The 15,170-nt window shown below is 34.8% G+C and overlaps 1 pseudogene; it reads left to right on the top strand.

Annotated features, from left to right (window-relative positions):
- Positions 1-1,527: 1,527 nt before the first annotated feature.
- On the top strand, positions 1,528-1,641 carry LOC117802883 (annotated as a pseudogene).
- Positions 1,642-15,170: the final 13,529 nt, after the last annotated feature.

Here is a 15,170-nt window from a genome sequence, read left to right as displayed (position 1 = left end):
TGCTTAGTAAACCTTATGGTTTAATTTTCAAAAGCAGCTCCTTTTGGGGTTGGGCGGGGGTGTTTTTTAAGCTAATCTTAGTTTTAATTGTTGACTCATATACATAGATCCTTGGTGTGTAGCCACATAGCTGACACCAAAGGGAATTTAAAAAAAAAAAAAATGCTTAATTGTGGTCAGCCCCTTCTCCTGCAGTTTTGAGGGTTTTCCAAGAAATAATGGAAGATATGGTCTACACTTTAATAGAGGAAGCTAGGTGGTGTTGAGTAAATGTTTCTGTTCTTTAACCAAAATAGTTAAGTGTTTAAAACTGCGGTATGACAGACCAGAAATAACACCTCTTATTTATGTGGAATCCATTTAAATGAAAGACTTTTCGCTGTTTCTGGACTCTGCTCTTTTAGGTCTGGTAAATTTGTACTTAATTGGATTTGATAGCTCCATCATGCATGACTGAAGACAAATTTATAAAGCACAAAAATTCTAACTCAGTTGAGTTTCCTTGAATTATATGGTTTTTATATTAAGGTTGTTATACAAATTTTATACAATTGGAATTCTATTCATGAAGCTCTATATTCAAACACTATTCAAAAACTATATTCAAACTACATTTTTATATTAAACAGTTGTAAAACAGTTATCACAGAAATGCAATATTTACTCAATGTCAGCCTCAGAAACACTGTTTTTCAATTCCAGTCTCTTGGGTCAGCCTTCTTTGTGGAAGCCACCATTGCCAGCAGCTCCAGGCTTCCATTTTCTCAACTCCAAGCCCAGTAAACGAGAGTCCCTTTTTCTTAGTTATTACAGGAGAAAGCCTCATTTATCATGAATTCTGTGGCAGATGCAGGGTAGGGATATGGTGAGTAGGATCTAGAGTCAACCCTGACTCTCTCACTGTGGAGGGAATACTTCCTGAAAGGAGGTACCTGAAAAATTGCCATTTTAAAGCCCTTCTGAGGAATTATAGAAATTTAAAGGGTAATAAACACTAGCTAAGCTCTTGCATGGACCAAGAATAAAACCTGCTTTTCCAAAAATTTATGTGGGAAAAATCACATAATCTCTACAAACTCAAAAAAGAGTACTTTGGCCTGTAATAGATTTTTAAAAAAAATTTTTAATTCCAATATAGTTAACATACAGTGTTATGTTAGTTTCATGTGTACAATATAATGATTCGAAGATTCCATACATTACTCACTGCTCATCAAGATAAATGTACTCTTAATCCCTTTCACCTATTTCACCCATCCCCCACACAGTTCCCCTCTGGTAACCATCAGTTTGTTCTCTGTAGTTAAGAGTCTGTTTTTTTATTTGTTTCTCTTTTTTTTTCTTTGTTTGTTTTGTTTCTTACATCTCACATATGAGTGAAATCATATGGTATTTGTCTTTCTCCCACTGATTTATTTCACTTAGCATAATACCTTCTAGCTCGATCCATGTCGTTGCAAATGGCAAGATTTCATTCTTGGCCTATAGTAGATTTTAAATGTACCTCTTAAAACATCAGATAATACAGTGCTTGCTTCAGCAGCAGGCAGCACGTATACTAAAATTGGAACCATACAGAGAAGATTAGCATGGCCCCTCCACAAGGATGACACTCAAATTCATGAAGTGTTCTGTATTTTAAAAACAAGAACAGCAACAAAACCCCATCAGGTTGTCGCCTCAGTTTTGTATATCTTGTAGGCAGGATTTGGCTGATTGTTGGGATTTTAAAATAATTTGAGCCTTTGCTAAGAAAATTAATTTTTTGAACATGGAAACATTATGTTGCCTGTGAAGCTTTTATAAGTGTAGATTTTAATATTTAGCACTTAGGAGGATGCTTCCTTTTTTATCATAAAGAAGAACCCTGCTAGTAGATAACCTTAGCTTTAATTTCACATTATTCCCCCCAAAAGGGATAATATGAATATCAGAATCTGTCACATTCTGACCTTTTCAAAAATTCCATCCAAGACTCTTATTAATAGTACTTGACTATTAGGGGTGCCTGGGTGGCTCAGTCAGTTTAAGTGACCAACTCTTGATTTCTCCTCTGGTCGTGATGTCAAGGTTGTGAGATTGAGCCGTGCGTCGGGCTCCACACTTGGCACAGAGTCTGCTTGAAATTCTCTCTCCCTCTTCCTCTGCTTCTCCCCCTGCTCATACTCTAAAAAAATTTAAATAAATAAATAAATATCTTAAAAATAGCACTTAACTAATTTGTTTGCTATCGTGTAAATATCAGTTTGCTAACATTACACACACACAGTCTATCCTATGTTAATTTTTTGTTTGGTAGGCCAAATTATAATAGTAGACCTTTATGTTATCTCAACATACTCGTTACTGTTCTCATTAATTACAGTGCTGTTATTATTTAGAACTTTTAATTGCAAATGTCAGAAAAACTGACTTAAAAGTGGAGTATATTAACTCATTTAATGAAAAGTCGAAAGTGGAAGGAATGGGGTGTGCGTGGTTTTATGCACAGTGGTATTTAACAACACAGCCTCTGTTTTCAGTATGTCCTGGTCCCACTGTTTACTAGCTATGATACTGCACACATTACTTAAGGTCTTTCAATTCCAATTTTCTTGGCTGTGTAATGTGTATAATAATGTCATCTTTTTTTGAGTATTTTATTAATAGACATGAGGTTCTTAGAATGAGACCTGACAGATAGAAAGCATGCAGTATTACCATAAACAGTCCATTTACCAATCTCCATTTCTCAGGGTGAGTTTTCCTCTGTATTGATAACACCATCCTTACCAGCCACTCAAGACTTCCATTTCCCAACACTAAGTTCGGTGAAAGAAAATATCCCTTTCTTAGTTATTACAGTAAAAGCTTCAGGATAATTTTTACTAAACTGATTGGGTTATGGTCAGTCCCCTTGGCCAGAAAGCATATGTCCTGCTCTGATAAGCCAGGTGTGGGTCACATGCCCACTCTTGGAACTGGAATCAATCCGGGACAGTGATGGAGTAGGGGCTGGTGGTTTTGCAAGGAAAATTGTGGTTCTCTTACCAAAAGGGAAGGAAGTAGATTTGGGTAGGCAAGAATAACAACTGTTTATTTTTATAGTTCTTTGAGCTTTGATTCTAACACTTCGGCTACATTGTTATATTTGTTTTAAGTTATTTGGTCCCTTTCTAATTACAAGCATTTACAAAATAGCAATAGGAATATTTACTACCATAATTTTAATTCAGTAACCATAAATGAAATACAGATTCACTAACAGCTAGGATGTAGCTTTTGATTACCAAAAATGTCTCATTTGAAAAGCACTCTATTGTTTTTCTGTTTTATCTCCTTTCAATAGTGAAAAAAAAAGTTTCCCAAAAATAAATAGAAAAACCCAGAAAAGTAAAAATCTTCACATAATGTGCTTGCTTCACAATTTATAAGAAATTCTAGATATACTGGCTTACAGATCCTCTTACTTTATTTTATGACATTATCATTAAGGTGTATTATTTTGGTCAGCTCTGCACATCTAAATTATTCTGTGAAGACTTTTTTCCAAAGTTGCACAAATTTTTAGGTTTAAAGTGTCAGGAAAACCAGAATGTCAGAATCAACATGATCTAAATGTAATCATAAAATATTTTATGTCATCTACTTACTCATTCATTCAACAAATGTTACAGAGAACCTCTTATTTGCCGGGCAAAGATCTTTGTCTTCATGGAGTTTATAATTTAGCAAGAAGAGAGAGACAATAAAAATCTACATCGTAAAAAGCAAATTATATTATAATACAGTGTCAGTATAGTATAATGTAGTATGGGGACAATGTAGATTTTATTTTGGGTACTCACTGTGATTTATTTCAGTCTCAAGCTTTAAGACAACAAGGAAAGACATAGAAAAAAATTATTTTGTCTAACCCATTGTTATAGCCTTTTGGTTTCTAACTGTTAATCATATTAATGGAGAACTCCTGTGGACTGCTTATACTTTTAACATGCTTAAGTAATAGTAAATAAAATAATTCTAACTGGAGCTATTTCTCAAATATTACTGCTTATTCTATTTAAATGAAACATTATAGAAATGTTAGATCAAATCCTATAAATAAAATTGAGTCTTTCCCTCCTTTTTTAGTAAACCAGATGATTCTACCTCGGGCTAATTAGTGCCTTCCTTGAATGCTTACAAGGCTCCATAAGCACCTTTTTTCGCTGTGCTCATTGCAGTCCACAGTTTGCTTTGTTTCAGTCATGTGTGCATGTTATGGTCATCTGTCTTGCAAGTCACTGTTCCATTCTCCCTTCACTGAATAGCCAGACTCTTCAGGCACATGTCTCTAGCACTGGATTTCTTTTGCTCTAACATCCATAGCAAATTTATCTATTGTTTACCCCAGCTGGATGGTTTTACTGCTTTAATGGGGAAAAATATTCTCTTCTCTCTCATTTCCAACTACCTGGAGATTTATCTCCCTCCAGCTTTCCTATTGACTTGGATCTAGTGGCCAGTATGGTCAGTGACTAACACACAGTATTCCTTCTTGGGGAAACACTAGCCTCTAAACCCCACTGTTAGGCTCTCTAACACTCTGGATCATTATTAGTACCTGGTCTAAATGTGACTGAATCTTTATTCTTATAAACGTGTTATTTATGTCTTGAGTTTTTCTCTCCTGACCCCTTATCCCCACCTGATCAAGGCTAGTTTTTGAAACTTAAAATCTATAAATTGCATTTATTTGTTCTTTTTGTCCCACCCCTTGCTTTAGACATAAATCTGAGGATGCTGCATGGAATCAGAGGACATAGCCAGAAAAGAAGCCTAAAATTATATTTCAGAAAAAGTATTCTACCTGACCAACTTTCCTACTAGACCTTGAGTTTCCTTCATAAGTGAAGAATTTTGTCTAGTAAGGAGAAGGAGCATGGTGTAGTCCAAAGAGCAGGGGTTTAAAGACAGGGGGCCTTGCATTCAAATAAAGTTCTTTTTGCAAGCCCTGAAGGCGGCTTTTAATTTCTCTCTATAGTTTCAACGTTAGATCACAAAATGATAGCTGTATTCCATGGTGGTTGTGAGGAAGAGGGAAAATATAATACATAAAGAATAAAATGAAATATTCACTCATTTAAAGAAGGTGTGTCATAGTTGCTAATATTCAAAGAAAATTTTCTAGTAATAGTTCAGATTTCATATCTATATATATAATATATACATATATGTATATAATCATGACTTTAAATGAAATTGTTTAATGAAGAAAAGCATGATGTTGAATAAGAATTTTTTGAGAAAGTAACTTATTAATCATATATATGGATGTCCATTGTATCATTGTTGGTAACAATATAAAAGCTTAATAAATCTAAATGTCTATCATTAGGGAAATATTTAAAGACAAGTCACAAAACAATATGCATCATATGATCTAAGCATACCAAAGAGAACAAATTATCTGTCAGTATGTGTATGCAAATGGATAGAAATAGATCTGGTGCATACATAGGGAATAGTTATAGTCGCTCTTTCTGGGGATCATAGAGGTTTGGGATATGAAAAAGTCTTTCACTCTACTTTGTATTTGTCTTTGTTTTAACCTTAATGCATAAAACACATCCTATATTAAATGAATTTCTCCCTCTCCATATAAATTTCATTATCACTGTCATCATTCATAACCCCAGAGAAAGCAAGTGACACACTCAAACTGGCAGACAGTGAGAAGGGAAATCTGATAATAGTGAGCAAACATTTAATAATGAGTGATCACCACCACCATTCATGACAGAGTTGAGGGCAGAGAGCTTTTAGAAACCCAGGGCAGGGAAAATCCTGTGGAGAAAGCTGTTCTGAGACTTGTGCCTGTTGACACAATTGGACCCAGGTGACCTCCAGGGAGAGAACTGGGAAATAAAACACTATGACCTCACTGACCTCATTTATCTCTCCTGCTCCCATCTCCTGCTGGGCCTCTCCATTGGCTGGAGGCTGCCAGGAAGTAAGGACACCCACTGAGATGGGCTGCCAGATAAGTTTCTCAGGTTGGAGAACAGAGTAGAGAAGGATGGAAAGAATAGCTACAGAATCAAACAAATGTCATTAATGAGAATTTAAATAAATAAGTCTTTATATGTACAGTTGATCCTTGAACAACATGTGGTTAGGAACATGGACCTCCTGCACAGTTAAAAAATCACATATAAATTTTGACTCCTCCCAAAACTTAACCACTGATAGCCTACTGTTGACATGAAGCCTTACCGATAACATAGTTAACATATATTTTGTATGGCTACAGAAACAAACAAATGTCATAAATGAGAATTTAAATAAATAAATCTTTATATGTACAGTTGATCCTTGAACAACATGTGGTTAGGAACATGGACCTCCTGCACAGTTAAAAAATCACATATAAATTTTGACTCCTCCCAAAACTTAACCACTGATAGCCTACTGTTGACATGAAGCCTTACCGATAACATAGTTAACATATATTTGTATGGTATAAATATATTATATACTGTATTACAATAAAGTAAGCTAGAAAAAAGAAAATGTTAAGAAAATCATAGGGAAGAGAAAATACATTAATAGTACTGTACTATATTTATAAAAAATCTGCATATAAGTGGACACACACAGAAACTAAATTAATTTATAGATGCATTTTGTTCATAATTTCATCATAACTACCACATTTTGTGGTTTGATTTGTTTTTCCATCACCAATTTAAATTTGGCCTTTTTTAGACTGTAAGCAACATTCCTATGGAGAGAAAAACAAAGGAAAAAACAATTAAATTTGAAATGAAACCCAAAGAATAAAATTCACGAAACATATAAACTCGTAATAAAAAAACTAGTAAAAACAAAACAAAATTAGTAAAAAATAAATAAAACATAGTTTTGTTTAGTTAAAAAAATTCCTTAAAAAACCCTAGTAAAAACCAAATTGAAAAAAACATAGTATGAAAACCAAACAAATAACCACCCCCCCCCCAAAACCCCACAATATTACTGTGGGCTAAACATTTTACCAAAAACAGAGCCATCTCCTAGAGTAGGGTAGGATTGGGTGTTTTCCAAGTTTCCTTCAGGACCTAAGTCTTTTTGTGCCTGGGAATTGTAGTATTATTATGTTTCGTTTCTCCAAATAAGCTGTCAACCTGATGATGCTTTTTAGCTATCTGTAAAATTGACTGTCATTTAACCGTGAGTTTTGTGGATAAATGTTGAAATACAGTCACTCAATGTCTTTTGATCTATACATGTTTAAGAGGCAGTAATATACCACAAGGCAAGGAGTACCAGCTTTGGAGATAAAGAGATCTGAAATTGGCTTGGCTAATTGTATGTCCTTGGTCAAGGTATTTACTGTTTCTTTTTTCTTTCTTTTTCTTTTTTTTTTTTAGATTTATTTTTTTATTTGAGATGGGGGTGGTGGGGTAATGAGGGAGAGAGAGTCCGAAGCAGACTCTGTGCAGAGTGCAGAGCTGGTCATGGGGCTCAATCTCACGACCCTGAGATCACAACCTGGGCTAAAACCAAGAGTTGGGGGCTTAACTGCCTGTACCACCCAGGCACCCTAAGGTATTTACTGTTGCTATGCCTTAGTTTCCTCAACTGTAAAACTAAGAAGCAAATAACAACTCAGGCCATTGTAATCTCACTGAGATAGCACATAGTAAGTGTTGGGGCAAAATGCATGTTCAAGACAGGTAGCTTTTCTTTCCTTGATATGCTGCCCTCAATCTGTTCCCCCAGGGACAGTGCTTTCATTCTTAATCTGATTCTTGTCTTCAGAAGGTGAATAGCAGACCAGTAAACTATTGCTACTCTTTATCAGAGAGACCCTGGAATTCTCAGATTCACCAGGCTGAGTTATAAGTATTTTGTACTTTTTGTGACAGTGCTTTCTTCCATTGGTACGAATAACTGGGAATTGGTCTCCTTAATCTCAGGAAGTTCAGCAAATTGAAAAAAGTACTTAAGATTCCTGCTTTGTTTTTGCCCAAGATGTAAACAAATAAAGATTTAGAACAAAGTGGGTGGGGAACTAATTCATATACTTTAAAAATGCATATTTTTAAGTATTAAGTTATTCTTTTGGGGGGTCTTTTTGTTCTATTAGATGATTTCAAGTGAAAGAAAATATATTCTTTGAGAACTAGTCTTGCCAGTGGGTTTTTTGAAATAATGAAATACTGCTTTGGGGACCGTTAACTATACTATCCCACAAAGAACAGGTGCTCTTTACATTTGTAAAGAGGAAGTTTTTAATTTTCTTCTGAAGTGTTTTTTTAATTTCTATAGAGGTCCAATAATCCTCTCTCATATTTTTAAATAATAAATATGTTGCTCTTTAAGTATTTGGTTCACAAATGCATTAGAGCACCTCTTTTAACCGCTGAGTATTTCTTATATTGTAAATTGCTCAGGACTTGAATCCTGGTGGCCTTGTTATACAATTTGTGTTCACATTCAGCAATTATATAAGCTTCAGTGTACCTTATTTAATATAAACCTAACTAGTGTGCCTTATTTACTGTAAATTTCAAAATATAAATGATTAAAGAAGTGGTACATTGCCCTATTTGCCCTCTGATAAAAATGTAGCTAACAAAATCTAGCACACCCCTCTCCTTCTCTTAGCCTTCAAGAAAATAATTTTAGAAAGAGCAACATCCTAAGGTTGCATATTAGCTTAGAGTTTCTACAGATTTATCAACCTGATTTTATTTTCCCATATGCATTTTAATTTTTTGTTTTTAAACAATTTAAGGCTTAAAAGATATTGCAAAAATAGTACAGTTTTTATGCACCTTTTACCCAAATTTCCCCAGTGATAACATCTACAACCAGAGTACTTTATTAAACCAGGAAATTAGCATTGCTATAACGTGGTTAAACTAGATTTCTTTGGATTGAATCCATTTTTCACACGTATTCCTTTTTTTCATTTTGCTTTGTATCATTCTGTGAAAGTTTATTGCATGGATAGATTCATATAACCACCACCACAAGCAGGATACAGAATTATTTTATCACTACAAAGAAATTCCCAACCTACCTGTAACACTAATGCTTTATTCCCTTTCTCCAACCACTGATCTATTCTCCATTACTATAATGTTGTCATTTGAGAATGTTCTATAAATGGTATAGTACAGTATATATAACCTTTTCAAATGTCTTTTTTTTCATACAATATGAGTGTGAGATCAATTCCAGTTGTGTGTTTCAGTAACTCATTTATTTTTATTGTTGAGTAGATTTCCATTGTATAGCTGTGCAACAGTTTATTCATTTAGCAGTTGAAAGATATTCAGCTATTACAAGTAAAGTTGGCCATGAAAATCTATGTAGAGGTTGTTGTGTGGACATAGTTTTTATTTCTATAGGATAAATAAACCAGGAGTGCAATTGCTGAGTTTTATGTTAATATATGTTTAACTGCCACATCGATTTCCAGAGTGGCTATAGCATTATACATTCCAGCTAACAACATGTGAGAAATATGGTGTGTCCACATCCTCATCAACACTTGATTTAAGCTGTTAGTATTTTTTCTTATCCATTCTAATAGTATAGAAGTATTTCATTTCTCGAATAACAAATGATACTCAGCATCTTTTAGTCTGCTCGGTCTCCGTATATTCTTTTTGGTCAAATGTCTGTTTACTCATTTATTAATTAGCTGTTTTCCCTTATTACTGATTTTAGAGAGTTTTTTATATATTCTGAAAACACATCCTTTCTTGGATTTGTCACTTGGAAATACTGTCTCACGATCTGCGATTTCCCTTTATATTATTTTAGCAATGTGTTTCACTGAGGAAAAGTTTTTAATTTTGTTGATGTCCAGGTTATTGTTTTTTTTCTTTTTTTATGGATTGTACTTTTGGTGCCGTACCTAAGAACTCCTCACTAACCCTAAGTCACAAGGATTTTCTCTTATTTTTCCTTCTATTAGTTTTGTAGTGCTCTATTTTGCATTAATAGTTTTGATCCATTTTCAGTTAATTTTTTGTATAAAGTGTTGGGTTTAGGTCAAGACTATCGTTATCATTGTTATTCTTTTGCCCGTGGATGTCCAATTGTCCCAAAACTATTTGTTGAGAAGCTGACCATTCTTATTTAATTTTTTTTGCACCTTTATCAAATATCAATTGATGTGCTCGTGTGGGTCTACCTCTGGACTCTCTGTTTTGTTCTACTGACCTATGTGTAGACTCTTGCCAATTCCAGTGTCCAACTTACTGTAGCTCTATAGTAAGACTTAGTATGGTGTAATGCAGTGCCTGAAATTTTATTCTTTTTCAAAATTATTTTAGTGATTAAAGCTTCTTAGTTCCTATTCCTTTAAATGGTATTCTGTATCTGCAAAAATCTTGCTGGGATTTTGACAGAAATGCATTAAACCTGTAGATAAATTTTTAGAGATTTAATGTCTTTACTATGTTGTGTCTTCCATTGCATGAACATTGTGTGTCTCCTCATTTATTTAGGTCTTTGTAGTTTTAGCACACAAATTCTGGATATGTCTTATTAGATTTACACTTAAGTATGTTCTGAATTCTTTGTCTAATATTAATATAGCCCTCCAGCTTACTTTGATCAGTGCTTATATGTGATTTCTTTTCATATGCTTTTACTTTTTTTTCTTTTTTCCAGCTTTATTGAAATAAGATTGACATATAATATTATGTAAGTTTGTGGTGTACATGATGATTTAATGTACTTATTGTAAAATGACTGCCACGGTAAGATTGGTTAGCACCTCCAACACCTCATATGATTACCCTTTGTGTGTGTGTGTAGTGAGAACACTGAAGTTTTACTCTGTTAGCAGCTGATAAGTATGTGTTGCTCTTTAATGTCACCATGTTGCGTATTCGATCCTCAGAACTTATTCATCTTATGACTGGAATTTTGAACATTTTTACCAACATCTGTCCATTTTTCCCATACCCCAGCCCCCAGTAACTACCATTCTACTCTCTATTTCTGAGTTTGGCTTTTTTAGATTTCATATATAAGTGAGATCATGCAATACTTGTCCTTCCCTGTCTGGATTGTTTCATTACAGGATGCCCTCAATGTGCAGTCATGGTGTTATATATGACAGGATTTCCTTCTTTTTGTATGGCTGAATAATATTCCATTGTATGTGTGTGTGTATGTGCATATATCACATCTTTATCTATTGATCTTTTTAACCTATGTTACTATATTTGAAGGGTATTTCTTGTAGATTGTATCTAGTTGAATTGTTTTTTTTAATCCATTCATTCAGTCTGTCTTTATTAATTTGTTTAAACCATTTACACTTAATGACATTATTGATATCATTAAATCTGTCATTTGATTATGTGTTTTCTGTTTGTTTTTCTGATTTTTCTTTCCGTCTTTCGCCTTTCCTGCCTTTGTGTAGGTTGCTGAACATTCTTTTCAGTTTCTTATGTGAGCCACTCATGGATCTGCTCAGAAGTTCATACGTAGCTTAAAGAATTCCTTTTATCAGAAATATGATCTTGCACAATTCTCCCTTCACTCTGTGCATAGGAGGAAGAGAAATGCCGCTGTCTTCTGTCACTTACTTAGTTCATGTTGAGGATGAGCCACCGGACTTCTGCCCTCCTCTGTAACTGTGGTGTCCACGGAGATGGGAAGGGCACTCTTTCTACTGTGTTAGTGTAGGGAGGGAGGGTTAGAAGGGTCATTTCTTGAGCTCTGAAGTCTCTTTCCAGTCATCCTTCTTTTCTCCATCTTTCAATCGTCGGGTGGTTGCTTTATGTATTTTCTCCAGGGTTCATATTTGCACTTAGCAGGAGGAATACGTAGAATGTGGTGTTTTTTGTTTTTTGTTTTTTTTCTTGTCTCAAACCAGAAATGTGATCTGTATCAAATTTCTTGATCATTTTTATTAATTTAATGTGGCCATTGTGCTGTGCTGTAGTACTGTGCTCTAGTGTAGTATAAAATAAAAGAGCAGTTTTTTGATCGTTTGTTTTTCTATATAGCCTTTTTTTCTCTCCTCCTTTCCCTCTCCCTCCCCCTCTCCTTAACACACCCTACATAAAGCATTCATGTTCAGTATTCTGTTCCATAGTCTGGCTGAATTGCTTTTTAAACCTTAGAGTCTTCCTACTGTGGAGTAGGGCATTAAGCAAAACTTTATTTGTGGGGATGAAGAAAAAAATGTCTTGAAGATAGGAGGCATTTCCCAAACTCAAAAACTGTTTTATTTAAGAATCCAAATCCTTTGTTATCTCTGCCAGGAAAGGATAGAAAGGGAATATTTGAGGATATTTAAAGGCAATAATATAAAAATAACCACTGTTTTATTAAAAGAGATAAATTATCTGCACTTCTAGCTAATAAACCATTTAGGAGATTTCAAAAAGATCTAGAATTTTAGTTTTTGGAAGCACTATATAGATTTTCTAGTTCAATACTTTCATTTAAAAAGGAAAAATTTAAGGCAATTTCACAATATTTATATAGTCTGAGTCTACTGTATTATATTTTCTTAAGTTAACAGAGTTTTCAATGAATAACTTGGATTAGCTAATCTCTTCCTTAAATGTTGAAATATCTTTAACATTTTACACAGCTACTTTTCCTGGAATTTCAGAACAGGAAGAAATCACTACTAATTTATCATAAATATGTTTTTAGTGCCTTTTTGATAAGTTACTGTTAAAGACATGGGTAAATTATTAAGTTTCTTAAGTATTCATATTTCTTAGGCATCAAATCATTAGGCAATAAGTTCCTGCAATATTAATAAATTAAAGACCATTAATTATTATTACTATTCAGTAATGCTTCTACTACAGTTCATTTACAGGAGTGTTTTTACAAAATGTATACAATGGAACACTAGTCATACAATATACTGAGGTGCGTGTTGAAATAGGTATGTGTTAAGCAATCCATTGTATTGGTCTCACCATCTATTCACTGGAATTTATCTTTATCTTCTTAGTTCTCTCCTTAGCTTAAGTTACACATTTTACCATTATCATCACTCCCTTACATATACCCTAAATGTCTTACCTCCTTTCTTATTTGGTGAACGAAATATCAACTCTGGTTAAATCATGCAACTCTCTCTACTGCAGATCTGCACCCAGGCAGATGAGCACGCACATACACACGAACTCACACACACATTCATGCTGACTTGTTTCCATAATCACTGACTTCCAGTGGGCTCTCAAGGCTGCTGGGTAATTGCACAATACTTCCCTGGTTACTTTTCTCCTAATCCACTAGATGACTCGTTTCATCCTTTCCCTCACTCCTCAAACCTTCATAACCTTCTCCCCATTTTTATTCTTGGCGATGAATTTGCTTCCTATTTCACTATGGAGATAGAAGCATTTAGCAAAAAGCTTCCAGAAGCTCCCCCTGTGCTATCTTCTTACCTCCCTCTGTCTATGCTCCTACACAGTGTGCCTTCACTTCTCACTCTGGGTGATCACCCACTCTCCTGGCAATGGCCAAGATCCTGTCCTCTTTTCTAGTCCAGTCATTCCTGCAGCAGCTCTCTCTATTCTCTCCTGACACATCAAATTTTCACTCTCTGCTGGGTATTTCCCATCACTTGTCAAAGATCCTTTTAATTCCTTCATCTTAAAATTGCTCTCCTTGCTTTATTTTCCCTCAACCCCATTTATCTCCTTCCCTTCATAGAAGACTACTTGAGAGAGTCATTTATTATAGTTCTCTCCAATTTCTTCCTGAATCTACTCCAGATAGGCATTGCTTCCTTCACCTATTGACTCAAACTGTTCGATTCCAAGTCACCAATAATTTCATGCTGATAAATCCCAGGATCAACTCTCAGTCATTATCTTAAGTGACTTATTAGAAAGAGATCACTGTCTGGTTATTGAAAGATTATCCTCGCTAGACTTCTAACCTACTGGTTTTTCTCCTACTTCCTTATGATACCTTCTCTGTTTGCTGGTTCCTCACCTCCTTGACCTCTAAATGTTGGGGTGTCCCAGGGCTTAGTCTTTGGAAGTCTTTATTCTATTTTATTTCCTTGGTGATTTCATCCAGTATCATAGTTTAAGTGCTCTCTAAACATTGGTGCTTCCCAATGGAATTGGCATTCCTGGCCTAGTTCTCTTCCCTGAAGTCATACAGCCTTATGAGACCCATGTAACCAATTGCTACTTAAGGCCTGTGTAAATGTGTAATAAATAAATTTCTCAGATGTGGCTGATATAAAATTGAGCTCCTGATCTTCCCCTTTAAGATCTCCTCTTCTCCCTTTCTTGACAAGTTAGTATTCTGTTCTGTTCTACTACACCCTATCCTATATCCTATCCTGTTTCATTGTACCCCATCCCATCCTATCTTATCCCATCCTTTTCTAATAACTCAAAGAATCTATCCTCAATACATCAGCCAAAGTGTTCCTGTCAAAACAGAAGTCAAATTATGTTCCCCCTCTGCTTAAAATGCTCCAGTGGCATTCCATTGCATTTGGAATAAAAGCAAAATCCTCATAGTGGCTTTCAAAGTCCTATATGACCTGTCCATATCACCTTTCTTTCTTCATTTCTTGCTTCTTTCCCCTTTGCTTATTGCATGCCAGCCGGACCAGCCTGGAAGCTCCTTCTCTGATGCAAACTAAGCTTGATTTCACCCCAGGGCTTTTGCATTTGCTGCTGCCTTTGTTTAAAGCATTTTTATTTAGAAAATTGTGTGACTCATTTTCTTACCAGTTTAGCTATTTACTGAAATGTCATCATCTCAGTAGAACTTTCTCGGAAATGTCTACATCCAAATCATGTCCCCTCCATATATATATGGGTAGATACACTTGCTTTTCTCCTTCTCTTCATGGGAATAATAATCATTCAATCAACCATATGTTGTGCTTTTAAAAACTTTTTTATTTTCTCTCTTCCCCACTTGAAACTAAACTCCATGAAGGCAGAGTTTTGTCAGTTTTGTTTAACTGTATCTCCAATAAGTAGTAAGGACCTTGGCATGTACTGTAGGCTCAATAATATTTGTAGTGTGATTAGTATGATTTGTAGTGAATGGAAATATTATTCATACAGGAAGAGAATCCACTTGATAAAATTGTTATGAATTTATTTGAGAGAATACCATTGGGAAATGACTTGTGCAACCAAGTTACTCTAAAATCCAGAATCCGTGATAGT

This window comes from Ailuropoda melanoleuca, chromosome 6 (assembly GCF_002007445.2).
Source record: "Ailuropoda melanoleuca isolate Jingjing chromosome 6, ASM200744v2, whole genome shotgun sequence".
Taxonomy (NCBI): domain Eukaryota; kingdom Metazoa; phylum Chordata; class Mammalia; order Carnivora; family Ursidae; genus Ailuropoda; species Ailuropoda melanoleuca.
This window is presented reverse-complemented; position numbering and strand designations above follow the sequence as displayed.